Source organism: Cupressus sempervirens, chromosome 2, assembly GCF_028749045.1.
Source record: "Cupressus sempervirens isolate cs-2001-9-10 chromosome 2, ASM2874904v1, whole genome shotgun sequence".
In the NCBI taxonomy this organism is placed as follows: Eukaryota; Viridiplantae; Streptophyta; class Pinopsida; order Cupressales; family Cupressaceae; genus Cupressus; species Cupressus sempervirens.
Window position 1 is genome coordinate 405,215,064 of NC_143119.1, and position 14,725 is coordinate 405,229,788.

Here is a 14,725-nt window from a genome sequence, read left to right on the forward strand (position 1 = left end):
ATAGCAAAGATGAAACCTATGATTGAAATACATTATTCTACACACCCTTCTAACACAAAGCCATTATACCTAATCAAACTTAGAAACACACTCATATTAGGTGTAGACCTAACATTTATCCTAAGTTCAAGCTAGGGCATGATTCAAAGCAAAAACCCTTTGAATCTTTTACCTTTAACATTTCCTAGATGTAATTTCTTAATAAAAAGAAAACATACATAGCAACCAAAATGTCTCCATTTACTCTGTTTCTGTTTATATTCACTGGTGTAATTATATAACAAATGGAACATATAAAAAAACCCAACTATCTTTCAATAATAACAATATATGTTTGCAAACAATAATACTCTATCTATCATTTAATGAGAAGAGGAACCTATATCCTTTTGGAACTAAGTTATCAATCTTTTCTCTTGTTGTGTGTGTCCTGAAAAATGGTTTGCTCCTTCAAACTTTCCAAATCTGAATGCCTCTCCAACACCCAATCCACTTCTACTACTCCAAATAATTTCCTTCTCCCTTCCTTTATCATTCCTCTCTCCATTACATATCAGTCATGGAGGAAAAACTTCCCGTACAAGGTGGAAAATAGGCATTTCCACTACCCATGAATATTTGCAAATAAATGATGACCATTCTTTATAATGCCAAAACTAGTCCCATTAACTTAGATTTTTAAGTAATTAAGTTAAGATTTCCATAAACAAAAATATCACTTCCAATTTATGTTAAATCCTCTAAAACATAGAACTATAAGGCGTAATAGTTTTCTTTTCAAAAATTAGAACCCTACTCATGTCATTGAGCTACATTTCACTATCTTAATGTATTTAGGAAAACAAAAGAAGTCAAATGCATCAAAATTAATTCACACTAGACTAAGTGGTTTGTGATATGATGTAGGGATTATCCATCTATTCCCTTCCGAGAGGCTAACTCTCTCTACCTCAACCACAACCTTGCCTTCGACATCTACAGACACTCAAACATGAATCACAAACATAAAGGAGTCAATACCCGTTAGTTGATAATAAAACATCATATGTGAACATCATAACTATAATGCATATGCATACATCAAAATGTGAACATAAATCACGTCTACAAAATATAATCAACATGATCATAAAATGACTTAACCATTCATTTAACATAACTTAAAAATCCTTTAATAACATTAATTCTCCAAATAGTTAACATAGCGAATGACATGATTAATCTAATCCATGAATTAATCTAGTAGGTTTAAATAGTTGACCTAGTCAAAGTGATAAGGTTGCCACATAATCGCCATGTAGGTGCAAACAAGGAAGTTGTATGATGAGTCATGACACAATGTCATTGTAGACATATAGGAAAATGTAGCATGAACTTTTTAAAATTGCATGTAACCATATTATCATTAAACTAATATGAAAGTTAAGGCATAAATTTCTTAATCCTTGCTATAGATATTATTATGTTATTCAAAACAAATATTAAAGTGTAACATATCATCATTAATTATCATAATATCAATAATATAACAAAAGTATTCAAATGTGATTGTACCTATTGTAAAAAAATTAGATATATCTCTAACATTAATTTTTGCCTAATTTTTTAGTTATTTTTTAATATATATTATATTTTTGTACCTGTGAATGGAACAAAGTAAGTTTTATGCTCAAAGTAATCACTATTTAAAATTTTATTTGTACAAATCTTAATTGATGATATTATAAAATAATCAACTTCAAATTGAAACCAATCAAACACACAACATCCATTGCTATTTTGTTAACTATACTTAGAAATAAACATTTGGTTATAAATCAATTTTGAGATATCTAATTGAAATATAAGTTTACATAATTAAATTTGTAAGTTATAGAAATTTTATCAACATATTTATATTTTGAGAGAGATAGAGGGGGGTGGGGGGGTGGGAATAAGAAGATATTTAAGGTGATAGATAGTATATAAATACATACGTCAAGAAAATCAAAGAGAAATGAAGAAAATAGAATATAGGCAGTGGGAAGTGAATGGTAAAGAGAGGGACAAGATAAGATAGAGGTGGGAATGGAGAAAGGAGTGTATACATGCATAAAAAATATATAAGGAAAGGTTATGGAGTTAGATAGGGAGAATGTGATAATTAGAGAGAGACATGGATATAAAAATACAGAGATATCTATGTATGGAGTATGATGGAGAGGAAGAGAAAAAATGTGATCTATAGAGACAATTGATTTTAAATTTCTAGGTTTGAATTTTGTATAGGAAATGATAATTGGATAAAAAATTATAATTAGAGATAAGGATAGAGTGAGGGGTTAGGGGGACAGTGAGTAAGATGTATAATATAAAGAAAAAGAGGGGTGGATAGGTAAAAGTATTAATGGTGATAAAAATGGATAGGGAAGCATATGGAGAGATAGCACGTATAGATAGATGGATTATAATCAAGTATTAAAGTAGACAATAGTTATGAATGGAGAGATAATGGAGGATAGTGGAGGGAAAGAAATAGAAATCACAGACCAAGGAGATAAAGAGAGGGAATGATAAGGATATGGTGGACAGATACATAGATAGATAGATAGCATACATAGAATAAATCAAAGAGAAATAGTGGAAATTGGATAGAGATATACAGGAGAGAATGATAAAGAGGGGTAAGATGAAATAGTAATAGGGAGGAAAAAATGATTGTCTATGTTATTAAATAAGAGAGACATAAAGATAAGTGTAGAAAAGTAGATAAGAAGAGTTTTTGAATAACTATTCAAAAAATAGTATTAAAAGTATACAAGACTATCGGCTTAATCCTTGCACCATTAAAAGGTGCAAGTGCTACTAATGGGCTTAATTCAACCAATATGCTTATTTCTATTGAGCTTGTAACCAGAATGTTATTCTGGGTTATGTCAGATGTTGTGTAATAGAATCTGACTATCAAGAATCCCACCATTGAGAGTTAGGATTACCAAAGATTTAAGACGTCAGGGAAGCCATACATGAAGAAGATGGCTCAGTTCATCTTCCATTTATCTTCCCAATTCCTACAAGTGGTCATGCATTCTAAAAACATATATGTCCCTTCCTCTCCTCCATTTCAAATCCAAAAAAGGTTGATGCCTTGCTTCAACTTCTTCTATAAGACATTTACTTTTTAGTGTTTTCAAACCATGGTGAGCGCTCCATCTAGACCCCTGCAATATGCTCATGGAAAAAATCATTGATTTGCTAATGAAAAAGAATGCTACATCCATGAAAATGTGTTTCTCTCAATTATTAGCTAATGAATCAAAGCTTATCTTGAGTTTCATCTTTACATCTCCGGGTAGCATTTTATTTGTCCATTTGTTCTCTCCAATATTGAAGAATTTTTTTTATAAACATGACATCCCAAAACATGAAGAGACAAAGGAAAGCCTCCACACTTGTTTATAAATTTCTTAATTAAATCTTCATTTTAGAATAGCAATAGAATAGCTTTGAGGAAAAGACTTTAGAGCCTTTTGAGTAAGTGTATTTGAGTATAAAAAATTTCAAACCATGAATAGATATTCATCAAAGCAATAAAACGATAAATGTTAAATCTTAAATTTAATATTTTGCACTATACTTTGTTTCTTAGAATAAGAATTGGATAGGTCAATTATGTTGTAACACTCTTTTGTACACAATTTAGTTTAGATGATTTAAGAACATTCTTATTGTCTTCTTGAGCACTTATGTTTCTTCATAAATTGTTGGACATTAAATTTGGACTTGATAGATCTTTCCCTTACTTACACATTTATAGAATGGCCAAGTGACTTCATAAAAATGCCAAAAAGTTGTCTTCCATAACTTTGACTATATTCCATAATTGAAAAGGATACAAAATCTATAGATGAAAATGCTTAAAATAATGTATCGCATAACAATGAATGTGATAAATGTAGAATATTAGTATGATATTCTATGAGATCATAATTGAATGAAAAAATTCCTTGTAATCTCTAAGGAAATTTCAAAATCTCCTTCTTTATATATAGGTTTGTTGATTTGCATTTATGGTGATTATGAGATGCCAAGAATCATTAGTGCCTTTGGAATTTCTTGGAAATATTGATACTCATATGCATATTCTAATATTTCTTGTTCCAATAGAAGATCAATGGGTACATTCTTATTGGGTTTTACTATGCTCATAACATATCCAACAAGTGAGCTTAAGAATACTCTTGACTAGAATGTCTTCAATACTTCACCTACCATATTTGTAGTTACTTAGTGACTTAGATGTAACCTTGTCATGCCCTTATTTGAACCTTGATCCCATTTATAATTGTGTGGTTGCACTTTTTTTCTTAAAGTATTTCTTTCCAGTGCAAGTTATCATATTATATATGTCTTTTTAGTTGAGTTCAATTTAGATTAATATCTTTTAGATTGGTACATGAGGGAAAAGTTAGTTGTGCATTTTGTCTTTGTATATAATATTAAAAAATTCAATTTTTTGTAGTCCTACATGATCCTTATGGGCTAAGTATAAGCTAGAAATCTGTAATGGAAACTAAAATGATAAATGTTTGTTGATATATGTTACATTTTAGAGTTCCTTTGATAAATGCATTTAATTATGCATCATTATCTTACCACATTCTATCTAGACAATCTTTGAGTGATTGAACATAGTGAGATAAAGAAGGTATCTAAGAAACATCTCAGACATGACACAAAGTATTAGAAACTAAATGTCAACCCCTAACTATTAATTCATCTATGAAGAATGTGAAAATTGATTTTTATTTGGTTAATAATGCAAGTTTCTAACAAGGAAAAGTTTTATTTACTTGGAAATCTTATATATGTATTCAAAGAACATGGGTATCATGATATTTTGTGAATTTTGATATCTCTCTTGAAAAAGAAAATAAAAAATGTGTGGTTTATTAATGAGATATCTTTGATTATCTCATATGAGATTGAATTGAGAACTTAAAAAATTTACAAAAATATAAAAATATACTTGTTTTCTAGGTGAAATTTTATTATTATATTGCATGAGGTTGTATGGTCTAACTTAGAAAAAATAACATTCATTATAACTTGTGAAATTCATAAATATTATAGAATTCTATTTTTTATTTTTACTAATATTTTTAATGTAACTTAGTAATCACTATAAACTATGAAGGATTTGGTATCATGATTGATAACAAACTTATTTGTAGAGCTTCTAACACTTTTGATGTTGTTAAACTTATCTTCATAGATTACAAAGTGTATCAATCCCTTGGATGATGATATAAATTTATATATCTATTTCTTAAAGTATTATGCTTGCTTTTGAATGTTATAAGAGTGTGTGAGAAGATTTGTATACAAAATTACATGAAGATCAAAATGATGCAGTTGGTTTTATCCAACAACAAGTTGATCAAAGAAAATAACTCAAAAATTAAATGTTAAAATCTCCTAGATATAGCTTTGTGTTTTCTAAGGCAAATTATAGTGTTATCATTGATTTATATGTAATTTTTAACTTCTCAAAGTCTAAGGAACTATTTGTAAGTACAATTGATTAGCTATCTACTAACTTATGAAAAATTAGTTAAACCCTATTAAAAGATATATCTATAATTTTTCAATCTTAGTTTTAATTAAGAAAGTTCAAGAAACTGTTAAGTTTTCCAAAATTTCAAGTTGGTCATTTTATCATTTGTCTCTTTTGGCTAAAGGAATTTCATAGTCAAACTTTTAAAAAAACTCAACAATTAAAAAAAAAAATCTCAAATAATACATTCTTGAAATAAAAATATTTATGTTCTAATTCTATAAGTATCTCTTCTATTTTGGTGATGGGTAAGCCCAAAATAGTGGGTGCCACTTTTGTGGCATGAATGAAATTAGAAATATTTAAAAAAATTGAATTATGTTCACACGAACCCTATTTGATTATGTGTTCACACAAACATAATTTTTTTGTTCCCGTAGACATATAATGAAAAAATGTTCGTTACTTTATACATAATTTTTTACAATATGTTCATGCAAGCATATGTTCATGTGAACATATAATATGTGTTCATGCAAACATGGGTTTGTAAAAAAAAACTTTGTTCTTTTCCTATTTTTTTTTTAAAATGGCATTTTGACCCTCAAAATTGGGATCAAATGACCTCCTATTGTAAATCTAAAAATATCAAATTGTGTTACTTGGAGCAAGCTTTCTAACGACTATAATTTTTATCAGCATTATATTCATTAAGACTTTCAAATATGAGTTTAACTAATTATGGGTTGATTAACAATTTAACATCAACTGACTTTGACACTTCGGGAAAAACTATAAATTAGGTCAATTTTTTTAATAAAAAATCTCTCAGAAATGTGTTACTGAGTTAGTGTTCTAATGAAAAAAGAAAATTTCATTTATGATAAATTGAGTTCAAGTTATGCTTGTCAAAACGAATATATATCTAAATTATGATTGATGTCAATTCAAAAATTCATAAACTATACAATATTCAACCAAATTGAATCAAACTAAATGGATCCTCTAGATATTGATGCTACAAATCCAACATTAAAAGAACTACCTCATTATCATTCGTAGAAAAAAAGGTTATGGTTGCCAAGCAAACTGTCACTCTTTCAAATTTTTTATTTTTCATATGCACCACTTTTCAGCAGAGAAGAAAAATTTGACTTAAATATTTTTTTAAAAAAATAAAAAAATATGGTTAAAAGTAGGAACAAAGTACTAGTAACCACTCGTTTATATCATCTTCAAATTATTCATAGTTTTAGAGATATAATCACTCGAATGTAATGTTTGTTTCAAATATGTTGATTTTAGTGCCAAAATTGGTCAAAAGTGGCACCCATTATTGTGGGATCACCCTGATTTGTATATGTAATTTGGTGTTAAAATTTTTATAGCGATGCATTTTATATAGCCATGAAAATTTTAATTGGGTTTCAAATTCCCTTTAAGAGAAGATATGAAAAATATTATAATGTGATATGTAAATCTTATGTATTAAATTTAATTACTTCCCGATTTCATATTCATTTTGAGATGTTTCCATGCATAATTTAGTATTTGATGTCATATACTGAAACTAATGAAAATAAATATAGCTAGCTTAGTTGTTAGTATATTTACAAATAAATTTCATTATTTGACTTTTTTTTGGGTTTCCTTTTTGTTTCCATTAGGTTCATTAAACACATAGGGAGATATGAGAGGAGATAAAGAGAAAGGGGCAAAATATGAATATAGATGCAAAGATATTGAAGTAAAATACAATATCATCTTTGGGTCATGAATTGGAGACCCTCATTATTCTTTCCTTCTACAAGTTGAAAAATCTCTAGAGAAGAAACCCTCTCTATCTCCAAAAGAAAATCTAGGAATGAAATAGACAAGAAGAGAAATTGACCTCTTTCCATCCTAAACATCAAGAAAAGATATGAACAACCATCAAAACATACTGTCAAGCCTTTCCCACAAGAAAACTCTCTATCTTCATATAAGAAGTCCCTACCTCTATAAGAACATTTAAAAAGATAAAAAAGTAAGCAAAAATAGGCAAACCCTTATACCCATGGTCATAATAAATCTTCCCACCTTAATAGTTGTTTCCACCCCAATACAAAACAGGTAAAAGGAGATTAACTGCTAACATTAGCCTTAAAGAATATAGCTAGAAAATCTCAACTTTAAAAAAAGGCCAAAAAAATGGTAAAAGAGTGAAAAAAAAGCTCCATTGAAATAAAATTATTATTTTGGTATTTTTTACAAACAAGAATGTTATACATAGGTTTTCAATACCTAACAATATAAACCCCATGCTAAAAAGACTACTCTAGGTAGAAGAAATTCTTAATATTAGGGTAGATACAAATTTTAAGTAACATATTCTTTTTTATGACAATACAAATATAACAAACTTTCAAGAAGCTTTTGACATGATATACAAGTCATTACGAATGTGTTGCATAAAGAATTGAGGATTTGGAAATATTTATAGTGTAAAGAGTGCATAAAAAAGAATTCATATGAATATTTCGTGAAAACTTGGTTTGGCTTCTTGAAGGAAACTAGATATTTATAAAATGTAACACAATTAACACTAGAAAAGAAATGCTCATGCCAAATTATTTTGAATGTATAAGACAAAAAATATTATAACCAACTCTCCATGAAGATTATTTTTCTCCTTATTCTATTTTATTCATCCCCAAGACGGATCACAAAGTATGATTTGAAATGTTGACAAGAAAAAAATATCACACAGTTGAAACCAAAAGAAATTTTTAGAACTCTCCACATAGTCACATAACAAAATCATTTAGCATATATAAACCTATTAGTGTAATCCTTACACCCTTCAAAGGCATAAGTGCTAGTACAATACAATTATCTTATTTAGTTGGATATAACCAACACATTCAAAGTAGAGTCAATGTTTTAGTGGTTGGTGTGGGGACCTTTTGATCTGTTCTCTTTCTTGGCCATTTCCATTAGTGTAATCAACTCCGTTAAGTGTTCTATTCAACAGTTAAAACTCAAATTCAAACTTTCTACTTCATGGTTGAAGATTTGTTAATGAGACAACGACAGTTTGAATTTCAAAATTTGAATTTGCAATGTCCCATCCAATCCTATGGAAAGAGAAATAAAACGTTTAACAACTATAAGAGGAACATAGATGGAGTGAATGGCATCCACAACATTGTTGGCATCATCTCTACGGTATCTTTCTCATCCTTATTTTCTCTCATTTTTAATCTTTCCATGTGTGGTTTAGTTTTAATAACCTTAATTTTAGTTAATTCATCCACCCCACATGATTTCTTAGTCTTTAACTTACAATTATGAAACCACTTCGATAACGAATCCCTATTCAGTAATGTTGAGTTTGTCACTCACCAGACTTGATGAGATTACCTAACCTTATATGTCTTCACTCACATACTCCTTAACAATTATCATCATGACACCATCTTGAGGGTCCATAGGTATTATAATGCATGAGATGCATTTCCCACTCTCATGTCAGCTAATAATATAGCTCTCCTACCTTTATCCCCCTCTAATAGCTAACCTTTTTCTTTTTCCTACCATTGAAAATTACATCACCTCAATTTCCATGCCTACTCATCTAACTCCTATTCTTATTGTGTCTTTCTCTCTCCATTATTTCTTGTAACTATAAGCATGTCCCTTTTGGAAAATGATCTACCTCATACCCTTTGTGTCATCTTCACTTATCTTTCTTAAGCATCTCTTACCAAGTTATTATCACTCCCTCTCCTATATTATTGTTAATTTCACATCAATTTCCACTCATATAAAAACATGGAAAAAAACACATAGCATACTCTTAATGTTCCAACCTATTGCCCTATCCAATTCATTCAACACTACAAAAAATGTCAACAAAGAAATGTTAGTTATCTATTCTCTCATTGTCTTATACCCCAATGAATGGAACCTTAAGACTCCTTTGTAACATAAAAGTTTTGGCTATAGCATACAATCACCCACAAGAACCATAGTTCACCTTGCTAAAAATTGCCATATATGTAGGGCCAATAGGTAATCCTAAACTACATGTTCAATTTTTATATAGACCAACATATATAGATTATTACTTGAAATCATTTCATAACTAATATTTTTCTCTCTTCATTAAGGGAAGAGACTTTAGAATGCTTATATTCTTTTTTTAGTTGCTTTTATAGTTTTGTTCCTCTATATCACATATAATTTCATGGAACACATTCAGTTTAACATAAGAATGGAAGTGAGTTCATCAATTTGTTATACACTGCATTTAGAGTGTAAACGATAAGGTGGTATTTTATATTTGATTAGTTTAATACATTATTTGATACCCTCTTTTGAGCTAGATAATATCAAGAGCGTATTATTAAGACTTTTCCAAAAGATTCACAAGATTCTGTTGCATAACAATCGAGCTTTAATCACTTTGTACAACCTTAATATATAATTATGCATAGGTGGTAGATCATTGCTAGGCCATACCATCATTGAAGTTTGATGCCCTATTTATCTAGTCAAATTTTATTTTCTCAACAAATTAATTACATTGTACAAAAATGAATACTAATAACTCATAATTTTCTCCTTCACCAAATCCTAATAAAATAGTTAACTAAACTAATTGAAAATTCCTTGGTCCTCATTCTCTAAGATTACTATCGCCCTTTGTTTACAAGCTCAATCTAATTTAATGAATCTAAAAGAACCTTTAATTCCATCTTTCATATATTTCTTTCCAATAAGCTCACATTGTCCAACTTCATCCTATGAACTTTTGAACCTAATTTCTTCTTATTCTACCAAATTTTCAAATGATTTAGTCTACAGATATATTTTACTATAAATATGCATTACTACCATCCTCTCTTTTTCTTTCTTAATATCTATTTAAACTTCCATATCATCAAAACAAGATCCCCATTACTCCTTTTTTTCTAGATCAGCTTTATAAGATTTTCTTTGGATGTGTATCTATTAATATAGAAAGAAGAGAAAAAAATCATATGCATGTGCAACAAAAAAAGAGAAGTAAAGTTGCATGTAATAGCATGAGGTTCGAGTGGTTGTGTGGGTTGTAAATTGTACTGACCACATAATAGTTTTTTGCCACTAAATTATAGCTCACATTGTGATTACAGTGTAATAATATCACAACTTGAAATAATTGCAACACACTTAACTAAATTGAATATGTGTTAATAGTTCATCTTCTTGGTTATATAAGCCATAACTCCACAACTCTTGGAACATACATTATTTTTATGCACATGGGTTTTTTTAATAGGGTAATTTGTTATGTTTATACATTTGTGGAGTATAACATAATCCTTTTTAATCTTTAGCTAGAAGAAAAATAGAGACACATACACATGCTTCTAACTAATATCTCAATTCCAAGCCTATGGTTATGATATGAGTTTCCTTCAAACATTATAACATACTACCTTGATCAAAATATATAGTGTCTCATTGAATATTCAAATAGTTCTTAGTTTTATAAAACATGATAGTATAAGAAAACAATGAAACATTTATTTTAACTAATTAGACATTATATTTTGTGTTAAATTATTTTATTATACATTAAGCATTTCATAGGAAAAGATATTGAGGATGATCTCAAGAGAAGAGTACTTTGACATCAAGTTAGAAAAAGATAATTCATAGAAGATAAATGCTGAAGTGATAAGATAGGTAGGACATGTGCAACTAAGTGACACTTATAAAATACAATGTAATCCCATGAAAAATCCTTGTACAAGGTGCAAGATTACTTATATATTTTTATAGTATTTTTTGATAGGCATATGCTATTGTAATCAATTTGGTTTAACTAGTTCTTAAATTATATTCTAAAGTAACATGTACAATATTTAAATTAAAAAATGCAAATAATATTTTCTCTTCACTTTCATTGGTTAATAATTTGACATCTTACAGACAGATTTTACAGAATCCTAATGACTATTAAGCCAATTTGTTTGCATCCACTACCTCATTCAAATTTCCATAATATTATGAAAAAAATAATGAAATTATTTTATTTTCCACTAATGTATAAATATAAGTTTTATAAATTTTATCTTGATGTTTTATTAAATTCAAAATATTAATACAAAGTTATTTATTACTTTTTACTTTTTACTATTTATATATAGCTTTAGATATTAAGTAAATGTTATTTTATATATTTATATGATATTTTGGCATTGAAATTGCTTTAATTTAAATGTACTATAATTTTATAATCAATTCTATTTCTACACAATATTTTTATAATTAAGTTTCATATATTAAATATTATAACTATAATCAACAAATACTAGCCAATATGTGGCACTTGTTTATTTAAGAAACTAATATACTATTGAACCAAGAGAACATTGTTGGTATCTCTAGCTATTGTTGTCTATTAGTGTTAAATACTAAGTCATTTACTAGGTAGAGTTAGATGGTCATCACTATGACCGAGCTACTCTATATAGGTTGAGTCATGTACATAAGTATGTGTGTACGAAGCTCTATAGGAGTCGAGTAAGTATGTGGTCATCGACTATTTTCTATACAAGCCAAGCTCAAAACCTATGGAGAAGTTCAAGAATATAAGTGAAAAGATACATATTACATGTCAAGCACAATACATACCGAGCATCAACAGCACCGAGTATTAGAAAATAGTAAGTGCCGAGAAATGCACAGTATACATAAAAGTTAGAAATGATATAGACTTTGAGGTAAATCATTTTCAAGCCAACATGGAAGAAACATTTAATATTTTTAAAGGTTGTTATAGAGAGTTTTACGTATTTATGACATCGATTACATATCCCTATATTTTTTGATCAATGATTCAGATGAAGAGGAAAGAATATGGAATTATCTAGAAAGCTTTTTATGAAACTCTTAAAAATAAAAAAGATTTTAGTGAGAAAAAGAGTGCAGGTGAGAAAAATTAATGCAAACAATGTGTCAAGAAAGAAATGATATGTGAATGGTGAAGTGAAGGATCAAGATCAGATCATAAGATAGTGGAAGTGTTATGTTATCTCTTAGTAGAGCAAGTGATTAAATCAGAGTAGTGAAGGGGAAGAAAAGTAGTATTAAATAAGAGGAGAGGATTAGTTTGCAAGGAGAAGACTTCAAATTAGCTTACAAAGCATACAGAGAGCTCGGTACTGAATCATTTTTAATCAAATTGAATCAAGGTAAATATCTTAATAGAGTTGTCTTAATAGATGATGAAGGGTGCTCCCCTTCATACCATAAACACATAATAGAAACAAAGAAACCTCAACAAATGTGAGAAAAAATATGGAGTTTTTGTTTGTGTTGTAAATGTGGAATTATATAATTCATAAGTAAAGTATGCTAACCCACATGGGAGCCTTCATTATAGTTATCTACAACACAAAGCTATGAACCACCATCTAGAGTTGTTCTAGACAATTTTTGGGCCTTTCTTAAATAGGCAATTTTATGTTGCTCAAGAAGGTTCTAGACATTGAAACTTAATACCTAGGGCCAAAAGACCCTAATAATACATATAGAGTTAGTTAAATGCATCTTTGACAATTATTTTAGATTTTTTAGGTAAGTCTCAAACCATTGCTTGAAACTACATCATCTAGGAACTCTAAGGCCTCTAACGGTGAGCCTGAAGATTTGTCTGTAGAAGTTTCCACCAAAAATATGCAATATTTTCTCTGATACTTAAGCTCAAGTAATGAGATTTTTATGGTAGGCTTATAACTCTAAAATGAACCTTCATGTAGAAAATGAGAACATTCCAAGCTTTTATGACAAACATAAGTTAAAAATAGCAAGCACTCATAAATAGCAACCCCCTATCTACTAGTCCTTATTGAAATAGAAAGACTGAAATAATTTTTTTTTGGGTGATGTAAGATTTCTATTACACCCAGGATGTTCCCACATTAGACACCTGGGTTATTTTAAGAAGTGACTTCGTCATGTCTTAGGTGTTCAGAGGAAAACCAAGATAGTTAACCTCCTCCCTTGTTAGCCATGATGAATCATCTACTAGCCTACCTTTCAATTTGACCAAGTATTCTTCATAAGTTTTGTTCCTTGTAATTTTTCTAATATGACTATCTAGTATCTCCTCAATCTTCTTTGTAGATGAACTAGCTATTAGAATACTCCACTATGCTTCTACAACTTCATCTCCATCACCTCCTTCATAATACTCTATCAAATCTAAAATATTAAATGTTGGTGAAATATTCTATTTAGCAGAAAAAATCCACTTAATAAGCATTTCCAAAATCATGCCATTTCATTATCATGCATGGTCCAAACTTCTTCATCTTCAGCTTATTATATGTACCCAGGGTATAATATAGTGGTGAATTTTTGTATTTTGGCGAATTTGACATTTTGCCAATGTTATTTTTGGTGATTTCTGAGCCCTTCCATGTTTTCCTGGTTGCCAAGCTTTGTTGGGTTCTACTTCTAAAAGATTGCAACACTTTAAAAGATGGTGCTTCTACTTCTACTGCTGACTCCAACATAAATGATGAATTTAGGTCTCAAAGTCAAAATGAAGATGAAGATTTTATGGATTTTGAATACTTGATTCAGAATGAAGAGGAAACTATTAGTACTAGTTAGACTTTAGATTCACATTTGAGACTGAGTCAATGAAGTGAATTGTGATTTAGTAATGTAGCATTCAGTTCTAAGGAATTTATAGGTCTACTTCTAATCTTCTATATTCATTATTCAGTCATATTGCAATTACAATTTACAAAAATTGAGTTCAAGATTTTTGTTACTCTATTGTTGACATAATGTTATTTTTGTACCTTTCTCTTGATTTGAGTTCAAGATTTTTGTTACTTGTTACTCTATTCATATTGTTGACACAATGTTATTTTTGTATCTTTCTCTTGATTTAGTTGTTTGATAATAAAAAAAGAGATAATAGAGACATGTGCAAAGCCCATAACCTCATAGAGAACTACTGACTACAAAACATAATGGAAAATTGAAATACATAGAGTTGGAACAATATCTGCTCTTAAAGAAAATTATACTTAAGTCTTAATCTGAAAAATAACAACAGATCGGACCATTTCTAAGCCTTGGGAACTCATATTTATATCACTTGAGTTGCAACAAGGTTCAGGCTTACAAAGGTTACATAAT